Genomic DNA, 12,456 nt, shown 5'->3' with positions numbered 1-12,456 from the left:
AATGAGCCTGGCGATGAACCCATGCCCACACACCACTGGAAAAACCAGTAGTTACACAACTGCAAAACTCTTGCGTCAGCAGCTCATAAATGAACGCTTTGCGTGAAGTTACGTTGGTGACAGTAACAGTTGCGTTACGTTTCATCCTTGCCTGGCCTGGCCTGGCCATGGCCATTGTTTCCAACCATTGTATTGATGTTTTACCTTATGTTACAACAATTGTAAACTTAAATAAAATGATATAATAATTTTACAAGTGATTTAAAAATGTTTTTAACAAACATATATAACACCAACGCCCCCCACCAACCCCCAACAGTGAACAAAATTTTTAACAGAACAACATAACAACACCCTCCCATCATCCACAACAGTCATCATTCAACAAATTGTTTTTAATAACAAGAATAATATACAGCCCCTCCCTACCTGCAGCCACGCTTCCCTCCTGTACCTTGACTCCACCTTGTCATAACCCCCGTTTCCCCCGTACTCCCCGAGTAATGGGACCAAGATGTCTTGCAGCAGAGCAAGGTCTGTTGCTGTGGGGAGGGGGGGGGGGTGGCGGGGTGACGTCGGCAGAATTACCTCAGTGGATGGAAGAGAAGACTTTAGCGAAGAAACATCTTCTGAGTCAAAAGGAAGTTTTTCTTCCTGTCTCGCATCTGTCGTGGTGGTTGGTGGTACGGCACCTTGGGGTGCAGTGCCATATCCCGAAACTATCGCGTGCCCCAAGGCATTGACAAAGTCAGTCGTTCACCCCATTGCCGCAACTACCTGCTCCATGCCTTCCGTTATTCTCGCAGCCAGCGTGGCAATGTTGCCGGTCAACCCACCAAGCGCCTGGAGGAGCTCTCGACCTATGTCGACACTCGCCCTTGACAGTGATGCCATGTCCAAATTACATCTGCCTGTCGCAGCATGTGCCTACCTCGCCGACTCAACCTCCGTGGGGTCAGCGTGGGTACTGGATGCTTTGCAGTGGCCTGCTGCAAGCTGTTTGGCCCCGCTACTTTATCCGTTGAGTATAACGTGTCGCAGGTACCACAGATGAAAAATCAGGCTCTGTTTCGTCCTCCTCCTCACTTTGGTGTTCGTCACCCATGTGATGATGACCTGCAGTGGTACAGGTGTTGGTGCAGGGGCCTCCCTTTGCACCTGGGGTGTCTGGATAGCTGGACAACATAATTGAGGTTACTAGAAGAAATGGGGAGACATGAGAATCCTTGCACTGTGCTGGCATATGTACAAGGAGCAACACTACTGCAATAAATGTGAACGAGAGACGTTACATATTATTAACATGAGAGTACAGAAACTGCATGCATAATATTACATCATTCATATGTTATAATGAAATTTCATTAAATTACTTTAAATTACCACTGGTTTATGTGCTATACACATTACTCACGAGGCGCAACAATGGGATCTGCACCACCACGGGTGGCAGAACGATTATGGGTGCCCACTAATGCTGCGGCACATTCTTCCAGGTTGGTTAGAGGGTGCAACTCAGCAGGCCCTCCTCCGGTCGCCTCTGCTCGGCATGATTCTTACGTGACAAGAGCATGGCATAAGCTAATTAACCAGGTACTATTACGAAAACACAACAGAAATTGTAATCCACAATTAGTCAACCCACATGCTAGTCATCATTAACATTATATGCTAATATGGTTTGTGTCCACAATGGATACATGGTTATAACATCTATGTTCGGAGAAAATATTTAACAAGATTGTGCTTATGAATCAATGCGTGACATCAAGCATCTCGCGTACAATCTCCAGGAAAGGGCCCATCCACAGGCCGTGCCATTCGGCATGTGAGGGGAGGTAGGTGGTTTATTTGAATCAATGCAGGCCCCTCGGGGTGGTGGGGGGCGGGGGGAATCAGGACCGCTGGTGAACTTGGTAATGACAGGACTGTAATGGGAGGGGCACCATGTCCATGGGCTGTGCTCGGAGACTTCCATGTGGCCAGGGCAGACAGTGAGCCAGGGCAGCTCTGCCCCAGTCTAGGCTGGGTCACTGTATGAGTGACAGCAGCCGGAGAGACTCACACAGTCTGGGTAAGTCTGAGGGTTGGTGAGTAGCTTTTCTTTTTCTTTTTCTTTATCAGTAAGTAACCTTTCAGCATTGTTGTTGCCAAATTAAGTTAATCTAGGGGTTAATTCATGGCAGGAGAGCTCGGACACATGTTATGCTCCTCCTGTACTATGTGGGAAGTCAGGAATGCTTTCAGTGTCCCTTGCGACTATGTGTGCGGGAAGTGTATCCACCTGCAGCTCCTGACGGACCGCATCGTGGCACTGGAGCTGAGGGTGGATTCACTCTGGAGCATCCACGATGCTGAACATCCAGGGTTATTCAACATTTAGGAAGGATAGACAGAAAGGAAAAGGAGGCGGGGTGGCGTTGCTGGTAAAAGAGGAAATTAATGCAATAGTAAGAAAGGACATTAGCTTGGATGATGTGGATTCGGTATGGTTGGAGCTGCGGAATACCAAAGGGCAGAAAAAGCTAGTGGGAATTGTGTACAGACCACCAAATAGTAGTAGTGAGGTTGGGGACAGCATCAAACAAGAAATAAGGGATGTGCGCAATAAAGGTACAGCAGTTATCATGGGTGACTTTAATCTACATATTGATTGGGCTAACCAAATACGGTGGAGGAGGATTTCCTGGAGTGTTTTAGGGATGGTTTTCTAGACCAATATGTCGAGGAACCAACTTAGAGAGCTGGCCATCCTAGACTGGGTGATGTGTAATGAGAAGGGACTAATTGGCACATAAGAACATAAGAATTAGGAACAGGAGTAGGTCATCTAGCCCCTCGAGACTGCTCCGCCATTCAACAAGATCATGGCACTCTTGTTGTGCGAGGCCCCTTGGGGAAGAGTGAACATAATATGGTAGAATTCTTTATTAAGATGGAGAGTGGCACAGTTAATTCAGAAACTAGGGTCTTGAACTTAAGGAAAAGTAACTTCGATGTTTTGAGGCGTGAATTGGCTAGAAGAGACTGGCAAATGATACTTAAAGGGTTGACGGTGGATAGGCAATGGTAAACATTTAAAGATCACATGGATGAACTTCAGCAATTGTACATCCCTGTCTGGAGTAAAAATAAAACGGGGAAGGTGGCTCAACCGCGGCTAACAAGGGAAATTAAGGATAATGTTAAATCCAAGGAAGAGGCATATAAATTGGCCAGAAAAAGCAGCAAACCTGAGGACTGGGAGAAATTTAGAACTCAGCAGAGGAAGACAAACGGTTTAATTAAGAGGGGGAAAATAGAGTACGAGAAGAAACTTGCCAGGAACATAAAAACTGACAGCAAAAGCTTCTATAAATATGTGAAGAGAAAAAGATTAGTGAAGACAAAGGTAGGTCCCTTGCAGTCAGATTCAGGTGAATTTATAATGGGAAACAAAGAAATGGCAGACCAATTGAACAAATATTTTGGTTCCGTCTTCACGAAGGAAGACACAAATAACCTTCTGGAAGTACTAAGGGACCAAGGGTCTAGTGAGAAGCAGGAACTGAAGGATATCCTTATTAGGTGGGAAATTGTGTTAGGAAATTGATGGGATTGAAGGCCGATCAATCCCCAGGTCCTGATAGTCTGCATCCCAGAGGACTTAAGGAAGTGGCCCTAGAAATAGTGGATGCATTGGTGATCATTTTCCAACAGTCTATCGAATCTGGATCAGGTCTCATGGACTGCAGGGTAGCTAATGTAACACCACTTTTTTAAAAGGGAGGGAGAGAGAAAGCGGGTAATTATTGATTGGTTAGCCTGACATCAGTGGTGGGGAAAATGTTGGAATCAATTATTAAGGATGAAATAGTCACGCATTTGGAAAGCAGTGACAGGATCAGTCCAAGTCAGCATGGATTTATGAAGGGGAAATCATACTTGACAAATCTTCTGGAACTTTCTGAGGATGTGGACAATGGAGAATCAGTGGATGTGGTGTATTTGGACTTTCAAAAGGCTTTTGACAAGGTCCCACACAAGAGATTGGTGTGCAAAATCAAAGCACGTGGTATTGGGGGTAATATACTGACGTTGATAGAGAACTGGCAGGCAGGAAGCAGAGAGACGGGATAAACGGGTCCTTTTCAGAACTAGTGGAGTGCCGCAGGGCTCAGTGCTGGGACCCCAGCTCTTCATAATATAAATCAATGATTTGAATGAAGAAATTGAGTGTAATATCTCCAAGTTTGCAGATGACACTAATCTGGGTGGCGGTGTGAGCTGTGAGGGGGACGCTAAGAGGCTGCAGGGTGAATTGGACAGGTTAGGTGAGTGGGCAAATGCATGGCAGATGCAGTATAATGTGGATAAATGTGAGGTTATCCACTTTGGGGGCAAAAACGCAAAGACAGAATATTATCTGAATGGTGGCAGATTAGGAAAAGGAGAGGTGCAACAAGACCTGGGTGTCATGGTTCATCAGTCATTGAAAGTTGGCATACAGGTACAGCAGGTGGTGAAGAAGGCAAAAGGTATGTTGGCCTTCATAGCTAGGTGATTTGAGTATCGGAGCAATGAGGTCTTACTGCAGTTGTACAGGGCCTTGGTGAGGCCTCACCTCGAATATTGTGTTCAGTTTTGGTCTCCTAATCTGAGGAAGGACGTTCTTGCTATTGAGGGAGCACAGCGAAGGTTCACCAGACTGATTCCCGGGATAGCGGGACTGACATATGAGGAGAGACTGGATCAACTGGGCCTTTATACCTTGGAGTTTAGAAGGATGAGAGGGGATCTCATCGAAACAGACAAGATTCTGATGGGACGGGACAGGTTGGATACGGGTAGATTGTTCACGATGTTGGGGAAGTCCAGAACCAGGGAACACAGTCTTAGGATAAGGGGTAGGCCATTTATGACTGAGATGAGGAGAAACTTCTTCACTCAGAGAGTTGTTAACCTGCGGAATTCGCTGCTGCAGAGAGTTGTGGATGCCAATTCATTGGATACATTCAAGAGGGAGTTAGATATGGCCCTTACGGCTAAGGGGATCAAGGGGTATGGAGAGAAAGCAGAAAAGGGGTACTGAGGGAATGATCAGCCATGATCATATTGAATGGTGGTGCAGGCTCGAAGGGCCGAATGGCCTACTCCTGCAGCCATTTTCTATGTTTCTATGTTTCTATAGGAGCAGGGAGGTCTTACTGCAGTTGCACTGGGCCATGGTGAGACCTGCCCTGGAATATTGTGTTCAGTTTTGGTCTCCGAATCTGAGGAAGGACATAAGAACAAAAGAACATAAGAATTAGGAACAGGAGTAGGCCATCTAGCCCCTCGAGCCTGCTCCGCCATTCAACAAGATCATGGCTGATCTGGCCGTGGACTCAGCTCCACTTACCCACCCGCTCCCCGTAACCCTTAATTCCCTTATCGGTTAAAAATCTATCTATCTGTGATTTGAATACATTCAATGAGCTAGCCTCAACTATTTCCTTGGGAAGAGAATTCCACAGATTCACAACCCTCTGGGAGAAGAAATTCCTTCTCAACTCGGTTTTAAATTGGCTCCCCCGTATTTTGAGGCTGTGCCCCCTAGTTCTAGTCTCCCCAACCAGTGGAAACAACCTCTCTGCCTCTATCTTGTCTATCCCTTTCATTATTTTCAATGTTTCTATAAGATCACCCTTCATCCTTCTGAACTCCAAAGAGTAAAGACCCAGTCTACTCAATCTATCATCATAAGGTAACCCCCTCATCTCCGGAATCAGCCTAGTGAATCGTCTCTGTACCCCCTCCAAAGCTAGTATATCCTTCCTTAAGTAAGGTGACCAAAACTGCACGCAATACTCCAGGTGCGGCCTCACCAATACCCTGTACAGTTGCATTTCCACATTTCCCATTATTAAACCCCCCTTCTCATCTTCTAAGGGACCAACATTTACTTTAGTCACTCTTTTCCATTGTATATATCGGTAAAAGCTTTTACTATCTGTTTTTATGTTTTGCGAAAAATTTACTTTCGTAATCTATCTTTCCTTTCTTTATTGCTTTCTTAGTCATTCTTTGCTGTCGTTTAAAATTTTCCCAATCTTCTAGTTTCCCACTAACCTTGGCCACCTTATACTCATTGGTTTTTAATTTGATACTCTCCTTTATTTCCTTGGTTATCCACGGCTGGTTATCCCTTCTCTTACTGCCCTTCTTTTTCACTGGAATATATTTTTGTTGCGCACTATGAAAGAGCTCCTTAAAAGTCCTCCACTGTTCCTCAATTGTGCCACCATTTAGTCTATGTTTCCAGTCTACTTTAGCCAACTCTGCACTCATCCCACTGTAGTCCCCTTTGTTTAAGCATAGTACGCTCGTTTGAAACACTACTTCCTCACCTTCAATCTGTATTACAAATTCAACCATACTGTGATCACTCATTCCAAGAGGATCTACTAGGAGATCATTTATTATTCTTGTCTCATTAGATCTAAGATAGCTTGCTCCCTTGTAGGTTCTGTAACATACTGTTCTAAGAAACAATCCCTTATGCATTCTATGAATTCCTCCTCCTGGCTACCCCGTGCGATTTGATTTGACCAATCGATATGTAGGTTAAAATCCCCCATGATTACTGCCATTCCTTTTTCACATGCCTCCATTATTCCCTTGATTATTGCCCGCCCCACCGTGAAGTTATTATTTGGGGACCTATAAACTACGCACACCAGTGACTTTTTCCCTTTACTATCTCTAATCTCCACCCACAATGATTCAACATTTTGTTCATTCGAGCCAATATCGTCTCTCACAACTGCCCTGATATCATCCTTAATTAACAGGGCTACCCCACCTCCTTTCCCTTCTTGTCTATCTTTCCGAATTGTCAGATACCCCTGTATGTTTAACTCCCAGTCTTGGCCACCCTGCAACCACGTTTCTGTAATGGCCACCAAATCATACCCATTTGTAATGATTTGTGTCGTCAACTCATTTACTTTATTTCGAATGCTGCGTGCGTTGAGGTAGAGTGTTTTAATACTAGTTTTTAAACCATGATTATTAGTTTTGACCCCTCCTGCAGCCCCTTTATATTCATACATATTGTCCCTTCCTATCACCTTGTGGTTTACACTTACCCCAGTGCTACTCTGCTCTGTTGCCTCCTGCCTTTTGCATTCTTTCTTGGGGTCCTGTTCATCTGAGCTCTCACCCACTCTAACTAGCTCAGAGCCCTCTCCTGGATTCTGAATACTCCTTGCATTGAGGCACCAAGCTTTCATGCTTGCCTTTTTATTACACTTTGACCCTTTAGAATTTTGCTGTACAGTGGCCCTTTTTGTTTTTTGCCTTGGGTTTCTCTGCCCTCCACTTTTACTATTCTCCTTTCTGTCTTTTGCTTTTGTCTCCATTTTGTTTCCCTCTGTCTCCCTGCATTGGTTCCCATCCTCCTGCCATATTAGTTTAACTCCTCCCCACAAGCACTAGCAAACACTCCCCCTTGGACATTGGTTCCGGTCCTGCCCAGGTGCAGACCGTCCGGTTTGTACTGGTCCCACCTCCCCCAGAACCGGTTGCAATGCCCCAGGAATTTGAATCCCTCCCTGCTGCACCACTGCTCAAGCCACGTATTCATCTGAGCTATCCTGCGATTCCTACTCTGACTAGCTCGTGGCACTGGTAGCAATTCCGAGATTACTATTTTTGAGGTCCTACGCTTTAATTTAGCTCCTAGCTCCTTAAATTCGTCTCGTAGGACCTCATCCCTTTTTTTACCTATATCATTGGTACCAATGTGCACCACGACAACTGGCTGTTCACCCTCCCTTTTCAGAATATCCTGCACCCGCTCCGAGACATCCTTGACCCTTGCACCAGGGAGGCAACATACCATCCTGGAGTCTCGGTTGCGGCCGCAGAAACGCCTGTCTATTCCCCTTACAATTGAATCCCCTATCACTATCGCTCTCCCACTCTTTCTCCTGCCCTCCTGTGCAGCAGAGCCAGCCACGGTGCCATGAACTTGGCTGCTGCTACCCTCCGCTGATGAGTCATCCCCCTCAACAGTACTCAAAGCAGTGTATCTGTTTTGCAGGGGGATGACCGCAGGGGATCCCTGCACTACCTTCCTTGCACTGCTCTTCCTGCTGGTCTTCCATTCCCTATCTGGCTGTGGACCCTTCACCTGTGGAAAGACCAACTCGCTACACGTGCTACTCACGTCATTCTCAGCATCGTGGATGCTCCAGAGTAAATCCACCCTCAGCTCCAATTCCGCAACGCGGACTGTCAGGAGCTGGAGGCGGATACACTTACCGCACACATAGTCGTCAGGGACACCAGAAGTGTCCCTGAGTTCCCACATGGTACAGGAGGAGCATATCACGTGACCGAGCTCTCCTGCCATGCCTTAACCCTTAGATACACTTAAATTGGCAACAACAATGCTAAAGTTTACTCACTGTTATACAAGAGAAAAAAGAAAAGCTACTCACCAATCACCAGCCAATCACTTACCCCCTTGGCTGTGACGTCACCTTTCTGTTTTTTTCTACTTCTTTTTTGCCTTCTCCCTGTAGCTGCACAAGCCCCGCCTCTCGCCGACGCTGCCCGACTCCTGATCTCGCTGACCTTTTGTTGGCCTCCACACACCCCGGACTGTCGCCTCTCACCGACGCTGCCCGACTCCTGATCTCACTGGCCTTTTGTAGGCCTCCACACACCCCGGACTGTCGCCTCTCGCCGACGCTGCCCGACTCCTGATCTCACGGCCTTTTGTCGGCCTCCACACACCCCGGACTGTCGCCTCTCGCCGACGCTGCCCGACTCCTGATCTCACGGCCTTTTGTCGGCCTCCACACACCCCGGACTGTCGCCTCTCGCCGACGCTGACTGACTCCTGATCTCACGGCCTTTTGTCGGCCTCCACACACCCCGGACTGTCGCCTCTCGCCGACGCTGACTGACTCCTGATCTCACTGGCCTTTTGTCGGCCTCCACGCACCCCGGACTGTCGCCTCTCGCCGACGCTGCCCGACTCCTGATCTCGCTGACCTTTTGTAGGCCTCCACACACCCCGGACTGTCGCCTCTCACCGACGCTGCCCGACTCCTGATCTCACGGCCTTTTGTAGGCCTCCACGCACCCCGGACTGTCGCCTCTCGCCGACGCTGCCCGACTCCTGATCTCACTGACCTTTTGTAGGCCTCCACGCACCCCGGACTGTCGCCTCTCGCCGACGCTGCCCAACTCCTGCACTCGTGGCCTTTTGTCGGCCTCCACACACCCCGGACTGCCGCCTCTCGCCGATGCTGCCCGACTCCTGATCTCACGGCCTTTTGTAGGCCTCCACACACCCCGGACTGTCGCCTCTCACCGACGCTGCCCGACTCCTGATCTCACGGCCTTTTGTAGGCCTCCACGCACCCCGGACTGCCGCCTCTCGCCGATGCTGCCCGACTCCTGGTCTCGCGGCCTTTTGTAGGCCTCCACGCACCCCGGACTGTTTCCTCTCGCCCCTTGCTATTGAGAGAGTGCAGCGAAGGTTCACCAGACTGATTCCAGGGATGGCTGGATTGACATATGAGGAGAGACTGGATCAATTGAGCCTTTATACAATGGAGTTTAGAAGGATGAGAGAGGATCTCATAAAAACATATAAGATTCTGACGGGACTGGACAGGTTAGATGCGGGAAGAATGTTCCCGATGTTGGGAAAGTCCAGAACCAGGGGACACAGTCTTAGGATAAGGGGTAGGCCATTTAGGACTGAGATGAGGAGAAAATTCTTCACTCAGGGAGTTGTTAACCTGTAGAATTCCCTGCCGCAGAGAGTTGTTAAGGCCAGTTCATTGGATATATTCAAGAGGGAGTTGGATATGGCCCTTACGGCTAAAGTGATCAAGGGGTATGGAGAGAAAGCAGGAAAGGGGTACTGAGGGAATGATCAGCCATGATCTTATTGAATGGTGGTGCAGGCTCGAAGGGCCGAATGACCTACTCCTGCACCTATTTTCTATGTTTCTAAAGGTGACCGGATCCTTCAGGGCTCAGTCATGCCCCATCCACCAACGTAACCAAAAAGGAGATGGTTCCCAAGTTAAAGACTTTCTAACAGCACACAAGAATTCCCGTCCTAAACTGAAGTGTTTGAAATGCCAAATGTTTGCGGTCTATCTGTTTCCAGTCATTCCTTTAAATAATAATAATTAATACTGTTGATTAAATGTAAGGTATCTCAGCAAAATTAGACTTAAAGGCCGCAGGTTCCGACCCCAGTCCAAATCTTAGCAGGGAAGCTACCCAAGGTTACCAAGCTTAATTACAATCCAGCAGATTTCTAATTAATGAGCCTGTGCATCATTAAAATGTAATCATTGAATACTTACTCTTGTCGATGCAACCAGACTGTTTCACTGCTTGCGGCACTGGTCTATCGTGGGCCACCGATGAGACTAGGGCAGCGATATTGCCCCATACTTTTTGATATGTGCAAGGGGAAGATTTCCCATGCCCACCACGGGTTAATTGGCACCACCGATTTTCGACCTCGTTAACAAGGGCCTCATTGGCCTCATCAGAGAAGGCTTTCGCCCTTCTTTTCCCTGACAGCTCCTGCTGCATACTACTATTGCTCGATTGGTTTGACATTTTTCAACCTCCTCAAACTTATTTTCAGCTTCCTTCTCTCTCCTTTTTTCTCTTCCTCTCTTTCAGTTTTCTGAGCATGCGCAGATGACCCCCGAACTCTCGAATCGCGGGAAAAGTTATTTGCTGAAAAAGAAATGCGCATGCAAAGAACGGCCGTTGCTATGGACGCCAGCCTTGCACGACTGAATGCATCACTAAGGCCCATTTCACATCGCTAAGGCTATTTCCCAAATGCAAAAGGCAAAACTAGTGGTTTTTAAAATGGGCGATTTTCCAGCGATCATAGTGGAATCCAGCATTTTTGGGCGATAGCGATCATAGTGAAATGTCTAGCCCAAAGGGAACTCCGTTTGTGCGAGTTCCCATTACTATCAATGAGAAAACCCTCCTAAAACCCCCAAACACAACATAATAAATAAATAAAACACCACACATATTTAAAATTAATTAAAATTAAAGTTAATTAAATGTTTTGGAAAAAATATATTTTGGGTGCATTTTTTTTATTGTGTTTTAATACAGTTTAAATAAAACTTACCTTAATGGACAGGGTTTTTAACATAAAAATGTGTTTTTAAATTTAATTTTTGTATGTTTTAAAACACGCTGGTAAAAGTAGGCTTTGCGCCTGCTTTCTCCAGGTGTAAGAGTTTGAAGTACATTCGCTGGGCATGAATTGGGCAAATAGACCAATCTAGGCCGTGTGAATGTCCATGCTGCGGGGATGCGTTCGATCAGTCAAAACAAATCTTGTCAGATCAGAAAAGCCGGTTTTCGGCGCATGCGCATCGTACCCTGGAAACTGGCTTTTGTGAGGCCTCGCCGGGTCCATACGCACTCCATATTGACCTGGTGAGGCCGAAATTTCAGCACCAATGTTTTTAAGAAAACAGGGGGGAGAAATTCAGGAGCATCCTGTTTGAGGTGCTAACTTTTTAACGTTGAAAAAATTTGTGCTAGGAGCTAATGTTTTTTTAAGTTTTAAAAAATTCGGCGTTTGCGCTCAAAGGAAGAAAGTGAAGCGCTAAAGTTCGGGTCCAGGGCACTACCGGGTCGATGAGCATGGTGATGACCTCACGATCTCCAGGTGAAGGTGATTGGGGCACAATGCTATACCACCGCCGCAAACCTCCCGCCAAATTAGTGGGAGCCGATCTTCTCGCTGCACCCGGTCGGTAAGTGCTTAGCGACCCGTTATCGTCCCCCCTGGAGACAATAACGGGAGTCGGTAAGGAGGCCAATTTCTAAGCCCAGGTATTTACTTACCGCTATCAGTGAGATGGGTATGACTGCTTTCTCGTTTTTAAAGGTTTCTTGTGCAATGTATGTTCAAAACCTTCAACTGTATAGTCATGGCCAAGGGCCTCCCACAGAAGGCTAACCGCTCTCCCCTTTACAGATGACCAGCAGCAGTTGTATTTATTTCACAGTAAAGTCCCCAGATACAAGACATCAATTTAAACTCACAGCATGTGGTTAACTCCAGACTAGTCCAAAGACTCTGGCCAGCTTCTTTAAATGTTCCATATTTTGAAGCAGATATTTTCCTACCATCTCAGCTGTTGTAGTCAAATAATTTTTGTTTACTTTTTTTGCAGCAGCTCACGTCCATAGGAAAGGTTGTATAGAAAAAAACTTTCAAGAAATAAATCGCTAACTTTTCATTGATTCATTGGTGAGACATCGTGCGGCGATTGGATGAGGATCACATCAGTCATTAGCAACATACTTGCGAGCATGTGAAATATTCCTGCGCGGCGCAATGACGGTTGGAAATGAGGAGGAGCCTGTAGGAACGATGGGCAGTCACTGCTCATGGTTATCAGGCTCAGGCTC

Source organism: Pristiophorus japonicus, chromosome 5, assembly GCF_044704955.1.
Source record: "Pristiophorus japonicus isolate sPriJap1 chromosome 5, sPriJap1.hap1, whole genome shotgun sequence".
In the NCBI taxonomy this organism is placed as follows: domain Eukaryota; kingdom Metazoa; phylum Chordata; class Chondrichthyes; family Pristiophoridae; genus Pristiophorus; species Pristiophorus japonicus.
Note: the sequence above shows the minus strand (reverse complement) of the source record.